Source organism: Larus michahellis, chromosome 1, assembly GCF_964199755.1.
Source record: "Larus michahellis chromosome 1, bLarMic1.1, whole genome shotgun sequence".
NCBI lineage: Eukaryota > Metazoa > Chordata > Aves > Charadriiformes > Laridae > Larus > Larus michahellis.
The window spans coordinates 175035951-175050281 of NC_133896.1; positions in this window are offsets into that span (position 1 = coordinate 175035951).

Sequence of the window (14331 nt, forward strand, 5' to 3'; positions counted from 1 at the left end):
AAGAATCAGTTTTGGAAGGATGACCTAGCAGAATACGGGTCTTCAAATGGACAGTGTTTGTATGCCCAGTCTAAACTCATAGGAACAAGGTGTTAAGATTTTAGACGATTAGGAGTTTTAAAAAACATGCTGTGAAACCATGCCATAGGCCACAACTGTCTTCACGAATTAAAGTGATGACTGCAGCCCTTAAAGTTTTCGTCTTGGATTTTGACGCTTCACAGAAGTTCAACCGAGTAAGCTCTGTGGTGGCTAGCAGGGAAATCATTGTACAGGAATTTTCTCTTGCAAAAGAAATGAGATCAGTCTTCCTAACCACAATTTTCTAAAATTTTTTTTAGCACAAGTAGAAATGGCAGCACTTCTGAAATTCCACTCCACTGATATTTTAATTGAAAAAACATTGCCTCAATCTGAAAAAAATCAGCACCTACAACTGTGGAGGATAAGAAAAATTTCTCAGTTTTAAAATAAATTCATGCTCCGCTAGATATCCTTCCCCATCTATAGAAACCTAAAGAATTCCAGTATCTTCCACTGTTATCTTAAAGTTGAAAGCAAAATCAAAATATTAAAGGATATGTTATGAGTTCTGAGGCCAATAATTGTTAATCTTAACAATAACAGAAACTAGAATATTATTCCGAAGATTATATCCTACAACTTTATCAACTCCCTGATAACTTGAAAAGTAAACTAAAAAGAGATAATGAGTACTAATTTCTGGTGTTCCTAGGCAGGTAAGTTTTGTTCCTTCTAAAAGTAAACAGAAGGTTTTGTGGGCACCAAATGTGTACATTTAATCTGGAATCTGCAAGTTAAACCGTGATCCTTGGGAATTTGAATCTGAATTGCTAAAAGGGAGGGAGGAAAGAAAGCTGTTTAAACTATTTTTGTGCAGTGAATTAAACAAATACATCTCTGAGACTACACAGACTTTGAGACTCTACTGAGAAAATACTACGTCTGTGCAGGCAATTTCAAGAACTGTAACAAACATTGAAAAATCTTAATATCCTCATCATGTCTCAAGCCTTCGAAATCCACCTGAGGATGTTCTGTGCCTCGGTCCCTGCCTCTGTTTTAAGATTTGTTAAAATATAGGAAAAGAAAAAACGAACACACACAGACAATCTGATTCCAAAATCTTCCCTCACAAAATACTCTCAAATTAAGACTTGTCCAGTATTCCTGTGTAACTAACATTTTCCTGCCTAATGTTTTGGAAAGCAAAATAATTAACCAATGTGAAAGCCACTGCATTTTTCCTTGGTTCTTCAGTTCTAATCCACTAGCTTTCCAAAATTTTTATACAGAGTATAAGTTCTGGTAACAGAGAGAATTAAAATAAATTATGGAACTGAATCTCAAACAGCATATTAAAAAAACCCCAACCTTAATTTTCCCAGGTACAAAAGCCATTTACGGCAAATATGCCTGAATTACAGGTGTTTGATGAAAGCACAGTTAGCAAACATAGATACCTGGAAATACAATGGTGGTAATGGTACATGAGCAAAACTGTTTTTTTTTTTCCTACATAACTGGCTCCTTTTCAACCTTGTTGAAAACCCAAGTTTCATCAGAATTTTCATTGAAGCCTCTTTGGTGTACCTCTAACATCTGCAGGCAGACATACACCTGACTTCAAGGAAGAGAGTCATAAACAAAATTGTGATTCAATGGGAAATTTCTAGTTTAATAGTCAGCCTCACACTAAATTTTAGGCCAGAATTGATCCATATTATCAGACCTAATTAACCTGGCTTAATAGTATCTGTGAAATTTTCATCCTGCTACCTTTGATTTAAAGGCAGCATTGAAGAAGAGGAACTGGGTCAGTGATAATTCTGGTGAGGTTTTAAATGCCAACAGTAGGATTTGGCTAACTTAACCCGGGCATTTTAGTGGCCGTTGTCAAAGTCAGGCTTGTCATCCTAGCCGGTGAAGTGATGTAATTTCTTCCAAAGAACCATTTATCTGATGGCTATACAGGCCTTCAAGACAGCTGAAATGAGTGTGCCACTGGCTAGAGAGGGACCTGCGGTGTGGAGATGGTACAAGCCTATTGAGTTCAAACGTGGAGGGGACGGTGGTGCCTCACTGCCCACCTCACCCCTGCAAGCAGTGGTGCCCTGATGTACTGAACACACCGATCTGCAAGCAGCACGAGCAACAAACTGCAGGGAAGAAACAGACATTTAAAAGGGCAAGAATGATGCCTCTCAGACTTAATCTTTCATGTTTTCACATGACGACAGCAAAAACCATAGGGCTGCAAACTGAAGGACAAAACATTGCCGCTAAGAGCTTACTGGTTTGCTAAAAGCTATTAAGAAAATGGAAGCTATTAACATCATGCCAAATAATGGTTCAATAATAGCAGCCTAATGTGAAATTGAGATACTTTGCATCACTCTAAAATGATCATCCAAATAATGAACTGCAAACTCTTCAGCAGGAGATGGTGATTTCCCACACATGTGCACAGCTATGCCATCCGAATGCAACAGTTCACACAGTTGTTTTTACGTGTGGATTTTCTATGGTGGCAACCTGTGAGTTGTACACCTACTTGGTAGGAGTGAAGACCTTATCTTACACTCCTTATTAAGGGAAAAATCCTTCTGAGTCCAGTTATCAGTAAGGACAAATAATTAGAAAGCACTTAAAATCCTCAACCCTCACTTTTCAGGAAAAGTCTGTTTTGGTACTAGCAAGTGAACAATAAGCTTTGAAATCTCAAATAAGTGTTCCATAATCTGTTTTTAAAGTATTCTTCATTATACTATATTACCAAAAAACATTGTCTGTAATATGAATAATATAATATAATGTATGCATTTTATATAATACACATAATATACAAGAAATATATATAAGATATTTACATTTTACTACAAGCTATAAAAATTATGTTTTACACATCTATAAAAATTATAGCAGTAGCACATTTTTAAAATATTCTCTAATAGAACTTCAGTTGGGTACCAAAAGGCATTTTTGAACCTGGGTGTTTTCTGCCTGTTGTTAGTGACCATCTAGAAATAATTGGGGAAGACACTGTAAATCGGATTATCAGAGGGCTTCATAAGGTGTTATCAGTTGTTGATATTGTTTATGGTCAACCTTGCATGGCTGAAAGGCATGCTACTTTTGCTGACCATCTGTTACGGCAGGCCCCAGTCTAAGTCTGTACCCTGTCCCCACCCAGAGTAGTGAGACAAGGAATCATGAAGGCAAAAATGGAGACACCCATGGAAAAGAAATCCAGATAAAATTATTCCTCTGTGGGTTCAAGGCACTTAAATTCTGCCCCATTATTCTAATAAGTGACAGTATAAAACACATTATGTCCTCCCTATCGTTCTATGAAAGTAAAGTCCATGATATAAGAAAAAGACTTGTATGAATGTATTTACCTGAGATGCAACAACTGAGAAATCAGAAGCTCTATTTTCAATTTCTTTGCATTCCTCCTGGCCAAAATCCTCTGAACTTTTCAGTATAAAAAAACCCTAACCTCAAAATAGTATATATAATATTAGCTGGGCTATCTTTTGCTAATTGTTCATTTCAGTCTTTCCAAGGTAGAAAGGAATTAGAGTGCTTTGATGAGAAATAATGGTCAAATATATTGATCCGCACTGCAAGATCTGCAACCGAGTCCAAAATGAAATTATCACAATTTAAAATCATATAAAAGAAGTATTGACTGTCTGCAAACTAATTCAAATGTGTCCTTACACAGAACGATGGCTGCTAGTACTGCTGGAATTGGGCCAGTAGTCTGACAAATTATTTGGATGCATTCTATTATTAGACAATTATTCAACAGAAATAGGATGGAACAATAAGGTTAATCCTGATGACCAAACAGTGTGGTTATGACTGTTTTAACCCAATGAGTTACACGCTTTTACTTCATTTGCAACGTGGTGGTGTTCTTTGAGGTCATAAACATGCCTTCATATGCATTGCGTGTCCCCATATAGATGTAAAAATATACTTACACTTATACATTTTAGATAGATAAGTAGATTGGCAGTTGCATACCCATACAATACACATGCAATGTATTTAATCAGAGCTGTGAAGAATATACAGCCAGAGCAGATGGATTAAGAGTATTTTTATAGGATCACCAGAAACCCTCAATAGCACTTGACAATAATCAAAGCTTTAAATACAATAGCAGGAATCGAATAGGAATTGAGCTGGCACCAGGGAGGCTAACTCTGCACGTCAATACTTAAAAATGGGAGTTGTTGTGTGAAAAGGAGTGCTAAACTGGAGAAGTGCCAGCTGTTGAAAGCCTACATTTAAGGCTGAGTCTAAGAACTGCCAGCGTTTCTGATTGAAGATGGGAAGAGCCGAGGATGGGTGGGAAAAAACAGTGGATGGGGCTCAGGACCTGCAGCCCGTCACCTACACTCCACGGCCTACTGTGTCAGCCTGGGCTTAATTTCCCTGCCTCTCCATTAATCCTTCTAAGAAGGATACTTCCTTTCCTTGCGAGATGTTGGGTACCTGTACACAAAAACACAACAGAGCAGATCAAGCCATTTTCAGTGCTGGGCTAAGGGATTACGACAATTTTTAATACCTGACCTGCCCTGATAATTGCTGAGGCCCTGATCCTGCGAAGAGCGGTATGTGTGCTCAAATTTACATGCTATAATTAAACCCAAGGAGACTACTTTCAAAGCCTAGAGTTAAACAGGGAAAAGTTTGTAATGAGAAGTCATATCTTTCATTAGATCTGCAGATATAATTGGAAAAAACAGGCAGACTTTCTTGCATACAAGCCCCATTTCATGTCTTCAGGTCTTGGCAAAGAGCCAGGTCTCTGCAAGATTGAAGCCTAAACGTTATTACAGCATTTCGCTAGGTATAAATGCCGCTGTAAAAGGAGCTTATTAAAAACTTCTTTGCTTAGAATCCTCCCCAAAACAATGAAAAAATACAGCTTGTGCTCCAACTGACTCCTTGGATCAGTAGGAGCAGTATGAAAAATTTTATGAAAGTATTGCGAGTACTCAGCTTGATCATTTGTTGCAAAATTGTTTGTTTTATTTAAAAAATAATTAAAAATTAATTGAGCCTAAGCATGAGGGAGAAATTGACTCTGTAACCCAGCATTTACAGAACTCATCTGGGATATGGGAGACCAGCGTTGAAGCCTCTGCTTTAACAAACAGTTCATTAGTTTTACAAAGCAGAACAACTCTATCAAAGGAGATTAGCGAGTCCTATTTCAGAAGAGCCAAAATCCTGGTGATGAGGATGCCTTGGGTTGATTCCTTGGTTTGTGGGATCCATAACCTCTTCCCAAAGTTGGGAGGCACTTTGGCTATTTCTAAGCTGTTAAATCACGCACCCCGTGTTCATTTCTGTCTGCAAGAATAATTGGTTCCTTTTTGAAATTCATTGGACCATTAAAGACAGATATCTATTGCTTTTTAAAAACTTTTTTAGAAACTATAAAAGCCGTTCATTTTTGGAGTGAATTCAGGACTTTCTAGTTTTTGCTTCTGGTTCTTGCCAGTAATTTCCAGCTCTAGTAAATTCAAATCAATACATCTCTGCTTTCTGAAACATGATCACAGCTGTCTCTCACCTTGAAAAAGTGCCATGTGTATGCACAGATGTCAGCTTCAAAGGTTTCACACAAAGCTGAGTGAAGTTATTATTTTCATCAGTTTCATTGAACTTCAGGTCATCCCCACAGGTGAAAAAAGGTCCTGAAAGAGGTGAGATTGGGTCTGCTTCTCAAAACGTGAGGATGGAGATGGAAATGTCTATGACCAAGCCCAGTGTAATGGTCCTGACAATGTCTCCAAAATACCAGGTCCCAAGGGAATAACTCTGCATTGGGGCTGCAGTATGTTCCAGAGAGCAGTCGGATTCTGATGAATGGTGAATCAGGACCACCAGCTTCACCACAAAGAACATATCTGTCTTAGTTTAAACACAGACTCTGAGCTTTATAGTTTGGGCTCTGGAAGTGTGCACACTCTCTTGAACTTGGGTAGAGAAGAAGTCAATCAGGGCACTGGTCTATCTTGGAAAAAAAAAAAAGAAAAGAAGTATTTTCAGGTATAGGATTCATAAAGAACCTGAATTGCTGTTTGCTGAAGGCTGAGATCCCATTCTGTATAAGGTGCAGGTACTTGTTGATGCTGTTTGTATGCTCTGCCCTAAGCATCATAACTGGAAAACAGAAACTGGACAATATAGACTCCCATCTCCTCTGATCCTGGCATTTCTCTCTTCTTTATATTCATGCCTGGAACCATCTGCTGACTTTTGTAGATGTACAAGCATGTTTTATGGCTTTGTCATGTTTATTTTACAGCTTTAGTGGTATCCACCACCTGACCAGACAACATGGGAAGTGGGACACAGCAAGTGCAAGACACAGCTGGTACACCAGCCCTGTGTCTGGGGGGGCTCTCATCACCTGGCTTTGAAGGTTGGGGAAATGGGCAGGAGGAGGGGTGCCTGGCTGGCCAAGAGCTCCCTTTCTTTTGCCAGGGTTTAAGCCGATTCCACTCCACTTTCTTCCAGTTAAACTGTAAAACCAGGGATATTTCAGATGAACAAAATATACAGCCTACAAAAGAATAAAAACTGCATTTCCTATGGAAGGGTTTCCACCTTAAACAACACATACAGACATGAGAAGTCACGACAAACTTTGATTTTTGAATAGTAATGTTTACTCCAGAGTTGCTGCCTCAGTGTACCTTGGCGTAACATTGACATAAACGTATCCCTGAGCAGTTACAGAGCTAAGCTAATTGTTATCACACTCTCCAAAGCCAGTAGTCCCATGAAACACTAATGCACTTTTCTTGCCCCTTTCCTTTGGGAATCAATTCAAAGCGCACTGCCTTAGTCTGGCTTCTGCTCTGTGTCCTTTGCTCCTGTGAATATTCTTCACGTTGAATGGCTGCAAAAGTTAACAAGTAAATGATAAAGGATCACTCTTTAAACAAATGTGACACACAAAACTTTTTACCATGATTTTTACCTTAACCCCTAACCTTCCATACACATTGTCCGTCTTTTGTTTCCAGCCATCCATGTGTTACACCTGCTTTAGGCCTGGAGGCAAGTAAAGGAAATTTAGGCCTCAGTTTTTACAAGACAGCCAAACAAGGGAGTTTGTTCATAAAGATTTGCCCATGAGGTCTTATCAACAAGAACTACCATCTTTCCACACCTGGTTCACTTTTACGTGGTAGCTGTTAAAAGTAGAAAGCCATGGTTCACTGCTTAACTAGCACCATGAACATGCAGTATTTTATTTACATTTACATGGTCATCATGTTCTGGAAAGCTAGCAATGCAAATACCGCTACCTAATGACTGCTAAAATTCATGGGATAAGAAAGCAAGTTGCTTCCTACAAAGAGCAGTGACTTATTTCTTAAAAGAAAATGTAAAAAAAAAAAAAAAAAAAAAAAAAAAAGGGAGGGAGATTCAAAATAGAGTTGGGAGGGGGAGATACTCAGACATTTCATCTTTCAATGTATACATCTCTTCTTCTGTATCACTACCATAACATTTGTATCAATTAACACTTTTTAATATCCTCAAATGCTTCACCTTTTTCCCATTCACTAATCGAGCCTGCTTATTTGCAACAGAGAGTGAGGGACAGATTTCATCCCCAATGAAGATTAGTCATTCGTTTCTTTGGAACCAATTTGGCAGCCCTTGATCACCTACTGGAAAGCACTGAATCAATTAGGCATAAGGAACCATACCCCAAAGTTCTCATGCAGACTTTTTCAAGGAAAACACGCTTCATTCAGTGAGAACTTAACCTAGAAAAGGATTTTGGAATTTTGGAATTGGGCCCAGGGATTGCACAGGGGATGTCTTGTAATCAGATATTATTAAGGTTTTGCTAATCAGGTTGTAAATGTAAATGTTGCATTTCATTTTTCTACTGTAATTATTGTGCTTTAGTATTATCTTAATATACTTTGATGATATGCACTGAAGGCTTTGTCCATGCAGTAAAGGATAAACTACCGAAATATAAGAAATCTGCAAAATATGGGAAGAGGAAATAAAAAAACCAACTGCTTAAAGTGGTAACACCTCTAAACAAAAAGTCTGTATGCTTGAGCTGCAGAAGACTAATTCAGTTTATCTGTCATTTATATGCAAATAAATAGTAATGTTACTACTATTTTTACCTTATTCAGTAAATGTAGGTGAACAAAAACTGACCCAGAAGGGAAGGTTTAGAGGTAACGGTGGGAAATATAGCAATCATGTAAATGGTGTTGGTAGCTGGTTAAAAGGGCATTTAAATACTTTAACTTCTGTTGATTCGTCAATATGTGTAAACTGGAAAAGTAAATTGTGTCCCATTACTTCAGTGCATGGTGGAGATCAAGTTACAGCCCTGGCATAACCTGAAATAGCTTCCACTGAAGTTAATAACAGTTATTCCTGCTTCATTCAAAGCTAGAATTGGTCTGCAGGGAAGATCAGAAAACCATGGCCAGCAGTGGTTGCGCTTGTATTTGTTGCCCTTACCCATCAATGCCTATAAAGTTTATACATTGGCCCACAAGATAGTTTGGGTCTTCTGCCAAACCTAAGAGAAAAACAGGTGGTTATCCTGAAATCGTGACATTTAGGTCTGATTCTGCTCCTGTGATTATGGCCCACTGCGTCTACACTTCTGCTTCCCCAAAAAGAAGCGGTCTCTTGATGTGAGGTCTCCACAGCAACTTCAGGCAACCGTAGTTGGAGTGCAAAGTTAATTCTGCCTAGCATAAGAACAAATGTTTGTTGCAGAGATGAGTGTGATGTAAACAGATTATTTTTTTCTCTGCTAGAATGAAAAATTATCTATTTTATTTCTTTGTAGTCTTTTCAGCAATGAGACTTATTTACTCAAATTATCAGTCCAAATTTCTCATGTGGGAATTTGCTCAAAGTGCTCACAGTTAGAGCTGATCAAATAATAGTAAATGTATTTGAATAATGCATTTGTTAAATCACAAAAGAAATTACTAAACTTAGTTACTTGGTAGTTGCTGAGTTAAAAAGTATATTCACAAATAATTTATTCAAGAGAAAATGCTTATCAACTACATTTATTTACAACAAATTCTTGATTATCTTTAGTGAAAAACTTTTTCCTTGCTTCAGAGATGGGCTCTATTTGTTTATTTATATGACTTTAACAGTCTTAGTGTTTTTATTGTTGGAATGTAACTATTTACTATGTAAGTAAAAAAGTGGACAAAATGTTAAAGGAATAGAGGTTTCTGTCCTACTTTTCTATTTTTTATCTTTCATCCAACATTTATATAATTTAAAATACAGCAATCTGATAGTACTGTCAAGATGTTCAGGCAGTCCCTCCCAGAAACTGTACTTCAGAGCCTGACACTCCCGTCTTTCTGGTACCAAGACATACTCAACAGGCTGCAAGGCTCTTAAGGAAAAAATCACCGCAAAATAAGTCTAAATTTTCCTGGTAACGGCAACATCGTGAATACCTAAAAAATATGGGTTTGCTTCACGAGCAACTGTGTTTTGGTTGAGAATCTGACAAATAAAAAACATGTCCAGCTAATAAATAAGTAAAACTAATAAATAAAATAAAACTAATGCCCAGATGTCATTTCAGAGATTAGGTTCTACAGAAACCCTTAAATTTGACATCCTTCATGAAATTTGGGTCTGAATCTACACTTTACAACTCAGGGCCTTTAGACTCTAAAAGCATTCCCCAAACAATCGGAAACCTGAGAATCCATCTTTTTTCTGATAACTCAGGTATGGCCACCATTGGCCTGTTCTTTAACCCTACAACACTGGAAACCACAGTAGTGAAGCTGGCACTTAAATTTGATCTTTAGTTATAAAATTCCAGAAAACATCACCTACTTCTTCAAGTCCTTTATCAAAACAATTAAATTTGAAGCATCTCAGGAGACCTAGTGCTGGACTTTTTGCCTGAGTATCATCCGCTCTCTGAAAAGAAAGCATTCGGTTGTTTACAAATGGAACGTCATATTATTTTTCGGGGAGGCTTTTTGCCAGCAGTATTTAGAACAAGTAGATCAACACATGCTCTAATTATATTTAGCATAACAACCTTATTTAAAATGTAAATGGTTATAGTTATTCTTTAATGTCACTTGTAATAAATCCACACTGCATTAATTCCCCAAGTAAGGGTGCATTATTTAGTTCATAAATTTAAAAAAAGTCTTTTAAAAATGTTTACTCTTTACTACTTACAAATAATGGTAAATACAGGTTCACAGCAAAGTTACAAAACAAGAAGGGGTTTTTTTCTGGCTTGGTTAGAACGGTGTATTTTTATTTTGGTGATTTCAAAATTTCTTGTAAATGTTTTACTTGCTTTCCCTCTTTTAAAGAAATCCCATCAAAGACCTAAGACCAGACAGACATCTCCTGTCACAGAACCTCTCCTAGCTATGCATTTAGCAGGTGACAATGTCAGTGAATTCAATACATATGCAAGTTGATCGCAAAGCAAAACACAATTGTCGACTACCTAGGTACTTGTACAGGGGATACATAATATTAAAAATCTCTTAAGGCAAAACCTCCCTCAAAGAGGAGTGCTAGAAAATTTTGCCTGCTTCCTCAAAACCTTCAGAAAGACAGCATCACTTAAGAACAAAACTTTTCTTACAATAAAAATGTGCCCAATTCTCTTGTTTCAGGAGAGCACTTTTAATTTCTTTAAGCTTTCCAAAATTGGCATTTTGTTACAATGAGCTGTGCTTATTTTCCATGTATGGGAGGCTTTTGCAAATTCGCTGTAAGACTACAGATTCCCTTAAGAACCTCAATGAACTTTTCTAGGGTCAGATTCCACACCGTCATTGATGAAAGCTAAACAAACTTATCTTGCTGATTACCAATAGGAACCCTTCTGCAAGGATGAAATTGCCAATATTAGACCACCCTTCATTTTACAGAGCCCATGTGAACCAGTTTCCCAACTCCCTTCAAATTCCAAATACAATCCAAGCATATCTGAGTTTTCTCTCACACCCCACCGTAGCCCATCAAGATGTTTTTCCTAAATATGTGAAAAAACATATTAGGGAACTGAGTGCAGCTGGTGATCACACAGTCTTGTTGATGACTTCCTACCCCTGACTTCCTACACCATGTGTGACCTTCTCTTTCTCATACAGTTAGTGAAAACATACAGTACCTCATGAGGAAGTAGGCAGGTGAAATAAAAAAAAAAATATTCATTTGGAGTAGACAAGAATTACGGTTTTATAAAGTACCCTTTTAACACCTAAAGTGTGGGAAAATCACAGCCTTTGTGATATGTAAGCCTCTTATCACTTGCTGATAGCATAAAAAGCATCAATGGCACCTACATGTATATCATGTTTAGGTGTGAAACATCTTGCTATCAAGTTGTCCAGGATGAGACAGCCATTATACAAATGTGTGTGTTAGAAAGCACAAACTATGCATATGAAAACATGAGAAAAATCAGATTGTCCATCTTTTTCATTTTACCTATTTCATTTTAGCTCTAGGTTTGTAGCAACACATAAGGAATGGGTAGCTGCACCCATGTTTAAAAAAAAAAAAAGAAAAAAGAAGAAAAAAACCTCTACCCATGGTTTATCCCACTTACAGCAATCTACCGAAAGAACGAGGGGTATTTGTTCTCCTTCCCCCTCAGAATGAATGGTGCAGAAAAACTGACACACGTTCACAGTCACACCAGCTGCATATCCCTCCCTCTCCAAGCACCAACTCTTCATCACTTTGGGGATGCATCTGTCACTGCAATGCAATCTTTATTTTTCATTATTATATTTGCCTATGTTTTCATATTTAATCTGGTTTGTTATTCTTCTCCCTGTTATTTTCTCATCCTTATACATATATTCAACTGCAGTTCAACTGGTCTGAAAGGAAAAAGCACTGGAAATATCATATTTCAGGTATTTCACATCTTTTTGAACATTTTTAGGTTGCACCACCACCAGCACTCAGGAGATATTTTTGACAAAACAAAACTTGGCAAACTAGTCACACTTAGTGCAAAGTACGGTTTCCAATACCTACTTTGCACATATCTGCAAGTTCACAGCTTCCTGAAATGAACACTGTCCCTCCATTTCTGGGAAGGAAAGCTGTACAGCTTGAGACAAAATTGTGTCACAGATCTCTCAGTCCAGCGTTTCTCTCAAAAGAAAATCACAGAATCACAGAAGGGCGGGGTTGGAAGGGACCTCTGGAGATCGTCTAGTCCAACCCCCCTGCCAGAGCAGGGTCACCTAGAGCAGGTTGCACAGGAACGCGTCCAGGCGGTTTTGAATGTCTCCGGAGACGGAGACTCCACCACCTCTCTGGGTGGCCTGTTCCAGTGCTCTGCCACCCTCAAAGGAAAGAAGTTCCTCCTCATGTTTAGGTGGAACTTCCTATGTTCAAGTTTGTGCCTGTTACCTCTTGTCCTGTCGCTGGGCACCACTGAAAAGATCCTGGCCCCATCCTCTTGATGCCCACTCTTTAAGTGTTTATAAGCATTGATGAGATCCCCCCTCAGTCTTCTCTTCTCCAGGCTGAACAGACCCAAGCCTCTCAGCCTTTCCCCATAAGAGAGGTTCTCCAGTCCCCTGATAATCTTCATAGCCCTCCGCTGGACTCTCTCCAGCAGTTCCTTGTCTTTCTTGAACTGGGGAGCCTAGAACTGGCCACAGTACTCCAGGCGTGGCCTCACCCATGCAGAGTACAGGGGGAGGATGGGGAGGATGACCTCCCTCAACCTGCTGGCCACGCTTTTCTTAATGGACCCCAGGAGACCATTGGCCTTCTTCGCCACAAGGGCACATTGCTGCCTCATGGTCAATTTGCCCACCAGGATTCCCCAGTCCTTCCTGGGAGACAAATGAAGCACCCTTCATAGACGTGAGGAGAGATACAGTGTGTACACTAATAAATAGAAGCTGTTTGTTTTCTCCTTTTGCAAATGCAGAGCTTTCAGCTCCAAACAATGAGAAAGATCTGGAAGAACTGGCATTTCCTTGGACAAGCCTGTGGCCAGAAAGAGATGACAGGAATGTAGTGTAGAGAAGAAAAAGAAAAACCAAGGCAACCCATTTAATTTTAAAAGGCTTCTTCCCGACACTATTCTGCCTGAAATGCTAGAAGGTCTTTGTGATACTAGCTGGAACTGCTGTGAGGTAATTATATGTAGTTACATAAAGCAGCCTAATGCTAGCCCAGCAAATTGTCTAAAAGAAGGGAACGTATTCCTTGTTAAATGTTTTGTCATGATGACCATGCCCTTTATTTATCTCTAACACAACATGCTTATTCTGCCCCATCTACTGTTTTCACCCTGCAAATTTATGAGGCTCTATTAATCTTCTGCCCTGCTGACTCTCTCTGTTGCAAAGTGTCAGCAGACTTTTGTACCTTGCTAATGTACAAAGTGCTTCCTATGAGTAATATCAGCATTTTGCCTTTTAATTGCACATATAATTTTTAGGTCTTACAGCTAATAAGGGAATTGAGACCACAGTTCATCATTGTCTTGAATGGTACTCCAGGGGTGTAGGGACTGTAGAAGCTCAGAGAAGAATATACTTGTCCTCGTTCCAAGCAATAGTTTCTCTCATTATAGCAGCCCCATTCACACCAGTACAGTTACAGGTCTGCCAGCATTTCCATTATAAGTCCAGCTTTTTGTGGTTTCAAAACTGTTGTAAAAATTTATTAAAACAAAGCATACATTCTTTCTGCTTAGGCATCCTTTATTATTATTATTATTATTATTATTATTATTATTGTTTCTGTATTTTATTATTATTATTATTATTTTATTATTATTATTACTTTCTATGTAAGTTGGTTTTCTTATTTTAAAGACCACATTACTTGCAGGGGAGCAAATGTTGCTTTGTGGTCCAACTGAAAACTGGTATTCCTCGTATTCAAACTAGGTCGTGAGTTTGTCCAGTGCTTGTTCCTTCTTTTCCATTCAAAACCAAATTAAAAAAGGGACAGTATGGTGCTAACTTGGAACAATGCACAGTAATTTTATATTAACAACCTTTAATAAGAAGTTTTCCCCTCATCTTGAAATGCACATTAGTGAGGAGTATTCTTATTGTTGAACCAGTTAGAGGGGAAAATATAAGTTTGCCTTCCCTTTTTTCTATGGTAGTCAATTAGAGAGAAATCTCATGTGTCATATGCTGGAGGGCTTGAAGAGCATGTGCCAAATTGCACAACTAAATACTTCTCTCATAAGTATGCAAAGCAATAAAAAGTAAACAGATT